This window comes from Canis lupus, chromosome 22, assembly GCF_003254725.2.
Source record: "Canis lupus dingo isolate Sandy chromosome 22, ASM325472v2, whole genome shotgun sequence".
Taxonomy (NCBI): domain Eukaryota; kingdom Metazoa; phylum Chordata; class Mammalia; order Carnivora; family Canidae; genus Canis; species Canis lupus.
Window position 1 is genome coordinate 28,535,475 of NC_064264.1, and position 12,756 is coordinate 28,548,230.

General features: G+C 39.6%; 1 long non-coding RNA gene across 2 annotated transcripts in view; it reads right to left on the bottom strand.

The window, feature by feature from the left end:
- Positions 1-458: 458 nt before the first annotated feature.
- LOC112655991 (uncharacterized) overlaps positions 459-12,756 on the bottom strand; it is a 112,539-nt gene continuing 100,241 nt past the window's right edge. Inside the window, exons 3-5 of one of the 2 annotated variants that reach the window (XR_007404883.1) lie at positions 8,816-8,899; positions 2,564-2,730; positions 459-1,995 (exon numbers count right to left, since the gene is read on the bottom strand). This is a non-coding gene — a long non-coding RNA (uncharacterized LOC112655991). The remainder of the gene's footprint in view (positions 1,996-2,563; positions 2,731-8,815; positions 8,900-12,756) is intronic. The other variant, XR_007404884.1, reaches the window with a different exon arrangement.

Below are 12,756 nucleotides of genomic sequence, written 5' to 3' on the forward strand. Positions count from 1 at the left end.
TACAGTGTGTCTTAACTTTACACTAAAGGATAAAAATATAAAGAGTAGGCATGATGATATGTCTATAATATGGGGCATGATGATATGTCTAACTTTTTTTCCCATTATGCAAGAGAAACATTATGGCAAAGACCTTATGAAAACACTGAGAAAATTAGAGTAATGTTCACATAAAGTAAACCACCTGGTCCTTATTAAGAACTATCCACCCAGTAAATTATCTTTGGTTCTCTGTATTATAGTTGGTTAATGAAACAAAAGAGTTAATTAAATACATTTATAAAAGTAGCATTTGGATGATGAAAAAAGTTAAATGTTCACATGTAATGAGTGATCTGAATCTTAAGAACACAGAGGATATTTTCACCATGTGGTGATTTAAACTATATCTGAATCCAGAACCCTGCTTAAAAGTATGCAGTGATAAAAAAAAAAAAAAAAAAAAAAAGTATGCAGTGAGTACTTTTAGTGATGGATGTCAATCCTGCTTAGTTAAGTAGTCTATAACAACAGAAAATAATTGCGTATACTCAAAAGAGGTTCAAGCTTAGAGGGAGAGATTTTTAAACTACTGTACAACTACTCATACTTAGCAAGTAGGAAGGGGTTTAACATCAGGTGAATAAGCACTAGACGCTTCAGTGACCTCATGCAAATTGCTTGGTGGATAAACTGGAGCTAAGGGAGGGGATACAGAAATTATGCTTCCTCTGAATTATCAGCCCAAATTGCAAAATATTTGTATACTGTAGAGATGTTGGGCTAAGATTCCCAGAGTCTGCCCTTTCTGTGTTTCTATAGAACTTGCCATTGTAGACTTTGCCACAGAGAAATATTCTCAACCTGCTCACAGATCTTTATTCCCTAATGAACCAGCACATGGTTCAAAGAAGGGTTTTTCTTGAATTTAATTGTATTCTCTACACTGGGCTCAGTGATTGATGTTTACAACATACACAATAGATGGCAGAAGGCCCAAATCCCTTCAAGCACTAAGATCTGTAATTCTAATGGAGAACTGATTTTGAACAATTCTGAAATACTTCAATTAATTATATGATTTGCAAAATTCTAATTTGAGATCAATCTTTCTGAGAAAATTCATAGGTCTCTAATGTGGATGAACCGAAGTATCTTTACTATCTGAAGTAGGAAGTACATTTAAATGCTGGTCCACAGATCGCACAGGTGGTGGAAGATTAAGATTATCACGTCATTAGGAGGGCCTGAGTGGGAAGAGCCACTTCCAGGAGCCTGGCAGAGTGCATGATAACATCAACTGTTAGTTTATCTTAGGCAGATTATGTTTGAGATTTTGGCGTTACATCTAGGAAACAATTGAGAGCAGTCGGATTTATGGTACTTGATATTGGAGGGAAGGGGAGATACATTTAGCAATGTAAATAGAAGATCTATCCATGCATGTGTGTTACATAAGGGCAGAAGAGACTAGAATCACCCCCAAAAAAGAATGTTTAAAAAAGTGAAAAGAAGGAAAAAACTATAAAATAAGGAAAATTTCCCTTGCTGTTGAGAAATACTATGCGTATGAAATGGAGGGAAGGGAGATGGAGAATGAGGTGCACACCACAGAGGTGGAAAGGTGTTTGCTACTGAGGGATGATGATGATGGTGGTGGTGGTGGTGAAGGAGACACTTGACTGTAGAAGAGACATTGTTTGACAAAAACTGTTCTGGCATGCCACTCCCATGAACTCACTGCATCTCAGAGCAAATACAAGCAAACAGTGCTATTGCTCATATTTTACAGATGAGGGAACTGTGGCTTGCTCAGAGTAACACCAATCAATAGTGGAGGATGCAGGATACAAATTCCAGCAGCCTGACTAGAACCTAGAGAAAGAGAACTTGGGATAGAACTGCAGGGAAATTGGCTCTTTCCAGGATACAAGAGGTCACCAAATGCTCACATCAGGGCTTGTCCTGGTATATCTTCTTTACATTCCTTCCAGCAGTCTCATCAGACATAGTGGGCTGGCCCAAGGGGAGACAAGAGAACAAGAGTAGTAACTTCTCTCAGCACACACTGAGTGGGGTACATGGTGACTTAGGGAATCAGTCTCCCACCCAGAAACGATGGGGTGTTCTGTCCTGGGCCCAGCATGTTATTTATTCAGAACTTGGAAACGACTATAATTTTCTACCCAGAATTACTAAGTTTACTAAAAAACTGACCATTTGTTTTCCTTCCCTAAACTGAACACTGAAAATATATTTAAAAACTGTTTCATTAGCAAAAGAAAAATGAGAAGAAGAGAAAAAGGAGAGCTAGATCCCCTTTTGCCTCTCTCCCTACCTTTGGCTAATAAGAGAACAGACTACATACATGCTAAATGTATTGCTACACTGAATCTTCCAGGCAAATGAGTAGGTGAGCACCAAAATGGACCTATGTACAAGAGCCACATGCTAATGCTGAGTGTAACCCAATGAAACCCTCATGGGAAAGCTATAAAGGACAAAGGCTGATCACTACTTGTGAAATTGAAGCTCACTATGTAGATTGTCTACTCTGAGGGGTAAAGTGCTACATTTAAATTACCTTTATATTCATGACAGGGATCCCTGAGTGGCGCAGCGATTTGGCGCCTGCCTTTGGCCCAGGGCGCGATCCTGGAGACCCGGGATCGAATCCCACGTCGGGTTCCCGGTGCATGGAGCCTGCTTCTGCCTCTGCCTGTGTCTCTGCCTCTCTCTCTCTGTGTGTGACTATCATAAATAAATAAAAATTAAAAAAATAAAAAAATAATAAATTACCTTTATATTCATGACATCTACTAGCCTACCATAATTCTTTAAAAAAAAAGAAAGGAAACTGTCCCCCAAAACCCCAAAGCTTGCAAAAGAAGCTTGTTTTCCAGCGGGATCCTCTGTAATGCCAAAATTCTTCAGAGTACCCTCAATGCAGCTGAGGAGAGAGATCGAAGGATGCCCTGCAGGCCTTGCTTAGCCTCTGGCTTCAAACCCAGAAGCTCCACTTTTCTATCTTACCAGTTTAACTTAAATGACTAAAAATAATGATTATTGTCTTAGTTTGGGCTGTTAGAGTACTATAAACTGGTGGCTCATAAAGAACAGAGATTTATTTCTCACAGTTCAGAAAGCTGGAAGTCTGAGATCAGGGTCCCACCATGTTTGTTCTGATGAAAGTCCTTTTCTGAGATACCCACTGCCGAAGTCTCATTGTTCATGTATGGAGGAAGGGGCCAGGGAGCTCTGTGGGGTCCTTTAATAAGGGTACTTAACCCATTCATTAAGAGTCTACCCTTATGACCTAATTACCTCCCAAAGGCCCCACCTCCTAATACCATCACATTGAGGGTTAGGATTTTAATATTTGAATTTGGGAGAAATATAAACATCCAGTCCATTGCAATCATGATGATGATAATGGCAATGATGATGATGATAATTAAAATCCAGTGCCTTCAAGCATCATATACATCATATATCTTTGAAGACGCTTTTATCATCTATTTTCATTACCTTGTAGAAGTAGTTGACAGAAATATTTACTAATCAGTGCTGTTCAATCAGATCATCTGAAGGTTGATGACAAATATCAGCTTAGACCACTTAGATTTGATTCAGATCTTTAGAAATAACTGAAGGTAATATTTTTACCTGGGACTTTCAAAAGACAACTGAAGGAATTATGGAGAAAAAATAAAATATTTCATAGTATGAACTTCAAAATTTACTTGCAGTTATTTTTTTTATTTAAATTTGATTTAATTAACATATACCGTGTTATTAGTTTCAGAGGTAGAATTTAGTGATTCCTCAGTTGCATATAACACCCAGTGCTCATTACATCAAGTGCCCTCCTTAATGCCCATCACCCAATTACCCCATCCCCCTACCCACTTCCCCTTCAGCAACCCTGTTTGTTTCCTGTAGTTAAGATTCTCTTATAGTTTGCCTCCCTCTCTGCTTTTTTTTTTTTAAGATTTTATTTATTTATTCATGAGAGACACATACAGAGAGAGAGAGAGAGAGAGAGGCAGAGACACAGGCAGAGGGAGAAGCAGGCTCCATGCAGGGAGCCTGACATGGGACTGGATCCAGAGTCTCCAGGATCACGCCCTGGACTGAAGATGGCGCTAAACCACTGAGCCACCAGGGCTGCCACCCTCTCTGTTTTCATCTTATTTTATTTTTCCTTCCTTTCCCCTTTGTTCATCTGTTTGTTTTTTAAATTCCACATATGAGTGAAATCATGGTATTTGTCTTTCTCTGAATGACTTATTTTGCTTAGCATAATACATTCTAGTTCCATCCACATTGTTGCAAATGGCAAGATTTCAGTTATTTTTTTTAAAGATTTTATTTACTTATTTATTAACAACACATGCACACACACACAGAGGCAGAGACATAGGCAGAGGGAGAAGCAGGCTCCTCACAAAGAGCCCATTACGGGACTTGATCCAGGACCCTGGGATCATGCCCTGAGCCAAAGGCAGATGCTCAACTGCTGAGCCACTCAGGTGTCCCAAGATTTCAGTTATTTTAAGTGTATTAGAATAAAAACAAGAAAAAAAAAAACTATAACAAAAGGAAGGGCATGGTATAAGGCACCTGCCTTTAAAGATACCCAAATCCTATTTCTTGTTCAACTATTTAACAGATGAACCATGGGTCAGTTTAATAACCTCCATTTCTTTCTCTTTAAAAATGTTGATAAAGGGTGCCTGAGTGGCTCAGTCAGTTACATGTCTGACTCTCAGGTTCTGCCGAGGTCATGATCTCTGAGTTGTGGGACTGAGCTCCCCATTAGGCTCCAAGTTCAGTGCAGTCTACTTACTTGTCCCTTTCCCTGTGCTCTCTCTTTCTAAAATAAATAAATAAAATCGTTAAAAAAATAAAATGGTGACAATATTTATTTTCTGAAGTTGTGGGGATTAAATGAGGTATGCAGTTATCTCACATGATAGGCCTTCTCATTAGCTGTCATCACTTCCCACCTGTGGGCAGAGGTAGATAGGGTCATGTTCCTGTTCTGTTATGGCTTCTTTGTTGTGGTTCAGTGTCTATGATCTGCATCGGTCACTTCAACATGCTGGCTGCTACCTAAGTTGTACCAGTTCATGGCAATAATGTTAATATGCCAACATCAGGAAGCTTTCCTACTGGACAAATTTTGTCTGCAATTGGGCAACATGCTGGTTTCAAAATTCAGTTTTTCTACCTTGCTCTTTTTGTCCCTAGTTCCCATTACACATATCCCAGTTTTCCTTCATACGCATGAGTATTTTATGCAACTCTTTCCAAGACTAATGGACGTCATGCTCTCACCACTTTTGTTCAACATATTACTGGAAGTCCTAGCCACAGCAATCAGACAACGAAAAGAAATTTAAAAACTCCAAGTTGCTAAGGAAGAAATAAAACTTTCACTATTTGCAGATGACATCATGCTATATACAAAAAACACTAAAGACTCCACCAAAACTACAAGAACTAATAAATGAATTCAGTAATGTTGCACAATACAAAATTATTATACAGAAATCTGTTGCATTTCTATACATTAAGTGAAGTAACGGAGAGAGAAATTAAGAAAACCATCCCACTTACAATTGCATCAAAACTAATAAAATATCTAGAAATAGACTTAACCAAGGAGGTGAAAGACCTACACTCTGAAAACTGTAAAACACTGATGAAAGCAATTGAAGACAACACAAATAAATGGAAATATCTTCCATGTTCATGGACTGGAAGAACAAACATTGTTAAAATGTCCATCCTACCCAAAGCAATCTATAGATGTAATATACTTTTATCAAAACACCAACAGCATTTTTCACAAAGCTAGAAAAAATAATCCTAAAATATGTATGAAACCACAAAAGACCCCGTATAGCCAAAGCAATCTTGAAAAAGAAGAACAAAACTGGAGGTATCACAATTCCAGATTTTAAGATATACTACAAAGCTGTAGTAATCAAAACAGTATGGTATTATCAGAAAAACAGACACAGATCAATAGAACAGAATAGAGAGCCCAGAAATTAACCACAATAATATGGTCAATTAATCTTTGCCAAAGGAGGTAAGATTATGCACAGGGAAAAAGACAGTCTGTTCAACAAATGGTGCTGAGAAAACGGGACAGTTACATGTGAAAGAATGAAACTGGACCACTTTCTTTCACGACATGCAAAAATGAACTAAAAAATTGAATAAAGACCTAAATGTGAGGCATGAAACCATAAAAATCTTAGAAGAGAGCACAGGCAGTAATTTCTTTGACATTTACTATAGGAACATTTTTCTAGATATGTCCCCCGAGGCAAGAGAAACAAAAGCAAAATTAAACTATTGGGACTACATCAAAATAAAAGGTTTCTGAGGAGCAAAGGAAATAACAAAATTAAAAGACAACCTAATGAATAGGATAAGATATTTGCAAATGAAATATCCAATATAGGATTAGTATCCAAAATATATAAAGAACTTATACAACTTAACACCAAAAGAATAATCCAAATTTAAAAATGGGCAGAAGACATGAATAGACATTTCTCCAAAGAAGATATACAGATGGCCAACAGATACATGAAAAGACGCTGAACATCACTCATTATCAGGGAAATGGAAATCAAAACCATAATGAGATATCACCTCACACCTGTCAGAATAGGTAAGATCAAAAACACAAGAAAGAAGAAGTGATGGCGAGGATGTGGAAAACAGGAACCCTGGTACACCGTTGGTTGTAATGCAAACCAGTACAGCTACTGGGGAAAACAGTATACATGTTCCCCCCAAAATTAAAAATAGAACTATCATATGTTCTATTAATTCCATTACTGGGTATTACCTTACCCAAAGAATACAAAAATATTAATTCAAAAGATACAAGAACCCCTAAATTTAGTGCAGTGTTATTTATAATAGCTAAATTATGGAAGTGGCCCAAGTATACTTTGATAGATAAGCAGATAAACAGAGGTGGCATATATATCTGTGTGTATATACTTGGGCAGTATATATATATATATATATATATATATATATATATATATATATTACTTACCTATAAAAAAGAATGAAATTTTTCCATTTGCAACAACCTGGATAGGTCCAGAGGGTATAATGCTAAGTTAAATAAGCCAGTCAGAGAAAAACAAATACCATATGATTTCACTAATGTGTGGAATTTAAGAAACAAAACAAAGAAAAAAAAAAGAAACAACAAAAAACCAGACTCTAACTATAGAGAACAAACTGATAGATATCAGAGGGAAGGTGGCTGGGTAGATGGGTGAAATAGGTAAAGAGGATTAGAAATATACTTACCATGATGAGCACTGAGTAATGCATAGAATTGTTGAATCACTATATTGTATACCTGAAACTAATATAATGCCGTACGTTAACTATACTGGAATTAAAATTAAAAGAAAGAAAAAATTGCTTAGGCATTACTAACTTTCATACTAGAAGCCAAATTAGGGGGGATCCCTGGGTGGCTCAGCGGTTTGGTGCCTGCCTTTGGCCCAGGGTGCGATCCTGGAGGCCCGAGATTGAGTTCTGCGTAAGGCTCCCTGCATGGAGCCTGCTTCTCCCTCTGCCTGTGTCTGTGTCTCTGCCTCTCTCCCTCTCTCTCTCTCTCTCTAGGTCTATCATGAATAAATAAATAAAATCTTAAAAAAAAAAAAAGAAGGCAAATTAAGTCATATCCTACTAAGGTTATACTGCTATATGGAAAAGACTTTCTCTACAGAAATACAATAAAATAATCTCAATGAGGCTGAAATATATATTTATTGAGCACCCTCATACTCATAGTGTCTGCCACTAATAGACACTTTCAGATACATTTAATCTAATTTATTAATCTCATCATTTAATCTAATCTATTCTTATAAAAATTCTGTGGCAAAAGGTATTTAGAGGCTCCTAACTACAGATAGGGGAATGATAGCTCCACTATTTTTTAACTCTTTTAGGACCATTGAACCATTGAATAATGTCTGATTTTTTTGGCTGAGGTAAATGAAAATAGTCTTTGACAGTCAATACGTAGAAAACATATCATGGAGCGAGGACACAAATAATTATGAAATGATAATATGCATATTTTGTATCCCTGTATTGAGGGATATTTCATGCCTGTAACAAACATTCCTCTTGTGCAAAGAGCTTACTTTAAGGTCATGTGTGTGTAAGGGACTCACCAATCTTTACAACCATTTCAGACTGTGTACATTGTCTTCCACATATGTTGAAGACACAGCTTTAGCTGGGCGGGGGTATTCTAACTCAGAAAGGACTGTGGCTTATTTTTATGAAAGACAGTAAAGTTGTTACCAGTTTTTTGCTCTTTTGAAATTTTCTTTCATATGCCCAATGGAGAAATATATTTAGAAATCAAGAGGAAAGCCTGGTAATTCATTCCATATTCACATAATTTGGTCAAATTGTCTCCTCAAAAATCAGCAACAAAAATGTTTTAATATCAGGTCTCTGCAATTTTTCACCTTTAAAGTCATTAGCGTGGTTCAAAGATTCCCAAGGTAAAGCTATCCAGGCAAAAAACACATTTTTTTTTTTCATTTGTTTTTCCTTGACTTTCCCCCCAAGTCCTTCCTACAGAATTCAAGCTCTCAATGAACAATTCTCCTTGTCAAAAACAGGCAGTCCTCCTCCCCACTTGCCTATCTTCATTTGGGGACCTCCAACAGCCTTATTGTTAAAGGCTATGTAATTTGGTCCTACTGGGCATTCTCTGCATGAGATTTAAGAGAAGCAGAAAGATCTAGCCTGTCATGAATCACCTTACCCTAAAATCCAGCCCAGAAGCCAGATTCCCTTGCTCCAGGCAAAGTGGCCTTCCTCCATCAGTACAGTTCAGAGGGAGAAGCTCCTGAGAGTAAGGGAGACATAAAGATGGCAAATAAATCCTAGAAGCATAATTATTGAAAGGTTAAATGAAATTCTCTCTTCTTTTCATCCTTAATCCTATAAGAAGTTGCATTTGGACCTGAACAAGTGTTTCTACTCTTCCAAAACACAGCATGCTAAAGGAGCCTTTGTTTCATCCATGTCAACCTGTGCTTGGTGAGAAGGTTGCTTGTGTGACCACTCAAGCTCTATTTAAAAGAATCTTGAATAGCCAGAAACTCGGAAGTTCCTAGAGTAATTGGGGCTGCAAGAAACAGGATGATGAAAAAAAAAATTGCCTTCAAAGTTCTCAGCTGCTTCTCGCAGAAGATGAATGTAGTTTTAAACTTGCCTCTTTCTTATTTCTTAGCTAGAATGGGCCAGCAAGGGACCTGGAGGTACTCTGGGGGACAAGAAGGCATCTGCTTACCCCCCACTTCTTGGGGGATTTAGCTTAAGATTCAGAAAGCATTTGTTTCTCTCACTTCAAATACTGTCTTTTTTTTTTTTTTAACTTTTAAAACAGTGATCTTGATTTGGCTTGTTTAAGAAGGTTCTTTTTCCATTTACTTTGCTACCTAAGAGATTGGAAGAGGCAGCTGTTTTGATGAAAATTAGAAGAAAACCTTTTCCCCAAATAGAAGAAGCCAAGAGGAAAAAATAGGACTTCTTGACATTCCATGCTGTAATTGTTACATGGTATAACCGGAAGAGGAAATGGCCCTATAAATATTTGTAGCTTATTCAAGCCCAGAATACATCACAAACCTGTACAAAAGAGGTAATAACATATTAGGAAACAGGCAACCAGTAAAATTTGCTCTGTTTATTGGGGTTTAAAGAAAGCAGGATTAGAAACAGGAGGGGATAGGAGTTTAGGCCTGAAGCAATAGTGTTTATATCAGTGACAAAAATCAAACTTTACCTTTGCACTGGGATTTGCACCTCACTAAATCCATATAAACCTTCTCTCAGGGGCCCCAGCCCAATGTGTATTTCACATCCACAACTAGACTGATGGATGGCAGGCAAACAGGCAATATTTTGTGAATTTACTGTCTCTCACCAGGATGCTGGAAAGACTTGTTTTTTGGCTTCTTTTTCAAGAGAAGGATGATAATTCTTGGGGACCTGGAATGGAGACTTCAGGGCAGCCTGATAAACATTCTTCATTTCCTGATCTGGATCCAGAATATCTTCAGGTACGTTTAACTGTATACCTGGCACCTACTACATGCCTTATACATCTCACATCATTGAATCCTCTCCACAATCCTGAGGAATAGTTACAAATTTCTACAGATTTACAGATGAGAGAATTTACGGGCAGAGAAATTAATTTAGCCTACCCAGGGGCATTCAACTAGAATGCAAAGGACGGAAAGCAATCCCGAGTTGGCTTGATGCATGCTCTTCTTCCCACACTCTGAGTTTAAAGTCATCCACAAGATAGGATTTGAGGGTCTCCAAGAGGTTTTTCTCAGGAATACCTGCATCATGCTTGATTTTCAGTAGTGTACTCTGGTTTTACCTCCCTCTCAGCATTGCGATGAGCCCTGCTGTTTTCCCTTCCAGCTGGTGGTGATCTGGGCACGCTGTGCGTGACCAACTCCAGGGGGCACCGTCTGCACAGCCTGTAGCAGCCTTGTTGGTCACACTAAATCCTTCCTATGCTTCTCTTTTAAATGGCTCCAATTTGTCGCTGTTGTGATTTTCTCTTTCCTGTGTCAAATCTGAAGCTACTTTGGCACGTGACCTTGGCCTGCTTTTCAGCGTTATCAGTTTCTATTACTGTAGTTCAACTCCTGGAGGGGAGCTGTAACATAGATCAGTAGTTCTTGATACAAGAGGGTAAATGTGCCTATAGGACAATGTGGTGGGGGAAGGAAGCTGTTTTTCGCAATGATTTCTTTTCCTTTTTTTCTTTTCTTTCTTTCTTCCCTTCTTTTCTTTTTTTCTTTTTTCCTTCTTTTCTTTCTTCGAGACTCTTTTCATAGTTCTTCCACTCCCCAGTGACACTGGAAACTTTTTGCCTACCCCTCTGCCCACCCACAGGCTTGTTTTGAGAATTAAACAAGATAACAGATGCGTAAAGATTCTGAATCAAAAAACCACTCAAAACTATCTTAAACATAGCCATTATATGCATCTTTCAGAAGCACAGTTCTGATCATGTCCATCTCTCTGCTTACGGACCTTTGAAGATTACCTATTACCTGCTAATACGTTTAATGCCCGAGCCTCAATTGGTAGCCTGCATCCTCCGGTCCCCTGATTTCTGATTGCTTCCTTTTATTCATCCACTGTTCCAGTCACTTATTCATCTGCTTATCCAGTCCAGGATAAGAGCATTCCTTTTCTTATCCTGAGTTTTTCTACTCCTGTGTTTTTGTTTATGCTGTTCTCTGACTTGAGAACAATACCATCCAAGAGCACTTTCTGCAATAACAAAAATGATATGTACTACCCAACATGGTAGCCACTAGCCCCCTGTGGCTGTTGAGTACTTATGTATATTGGCTAGGGTTACTGAAGAATTCATTTTTAAAAAAATTTAATTAATTTAAACCTAAATTTAAGTAGCTATATGTGACAAGTGGTTGTCATGCTGGACAGCTGGACCTAAATGTTCTCTATCGTTTCTCACCCAAATAATATTTGTTTATCAATATCTAGCTCATAAGCTGCTTCATCCTCAAAGCCTCCATTTGTACCCTTACCTGTCATCTTCCTTTTCTCCTTCAATCTAACTCCACCGAGGCCTGAGCTTGTCATTTGAATTCTGGATTTTTCTCTTATCTCATCTTCCCTACTATGTGGATAGGCTCCTCCTAGTAGGACCCAGTCTTGTTCAGCGTTGTTCCTAGAACACTGACTGCTATAGCCGACAAACATTTGCTGAGAGGCTGACACTGCCCACCTGGAATGAGAGTCACTCAGTCACTGCAGCGACCAGCCAGGTGGGAGGCCCACCCATCTTCGCTGAGTGCCACGCTGCCTATCAGGCCTATCAGGCTCTGTGCTCAGCACAGGATCCATGTGAAGTCTCAGAGTTTGAATAATTAACCAAAGAATCGCTGAGACCACCTGATCCTTGGCCTATGAACGCATTCTTTTGTTTTTCTAATCCTATTTTTCAGTACTTAACAACAACAACAAAAAAAACCCCTCTGCTCACTGATCTCATTGTGACCAACATTCTGGAGTCCCAGCTCCCTGTTTGCTAGGCACAGGGCATGGTGTTGGCAGAGCTCCCAGAATTCAAGGGAGAGGGACCAGGGAGACAACTCCAGACATCACATGCAAAACAAAGGTGGCACATCCGCCTTGTCCCTGTGCCTCCTCAGACACAGAAAGCCCTCCCAGCCCTTTCCAGCAAGTCGGCCTCCCCAGGAGCTTCAGGGTGGAGCCCCCCAGGAGCCCGCAAAGGAGGGGAAGACGATGAACAGTCTGACGTGTAAATGTCCTGTCTTCCTGGCAGCAACGTCTGAAAGCATAGACCTTCCTCAGATGGGGCGCATTTGGCAAACGTTCAGGCGCGCGGCATTTCAATTGCTGAAATTTCTTTTTGGAACTCTGCAACTCTGTTCCCCAGGGCAGGGGAAATGGGGGGGGGGGGGATGAACAATTAGATGCTGGCACAACCCCGAGCGGCTCACCGACGCCTGGCCGCGCGCCCCTGTGGACTGTCAGAGCCTGCGGCGAGGTGCTCCCGTCACCGTCGTCCCTGGGCGGGGGCCCGGGGGCGCGCAAGGGGGAGGCGCGGAGCCGGGCAGCAGCGGGGCGGCCAGCGCAGGGGAGGGCCGGGCAGCAGTGAAGTCAGAGGCACAGCAGCGACTG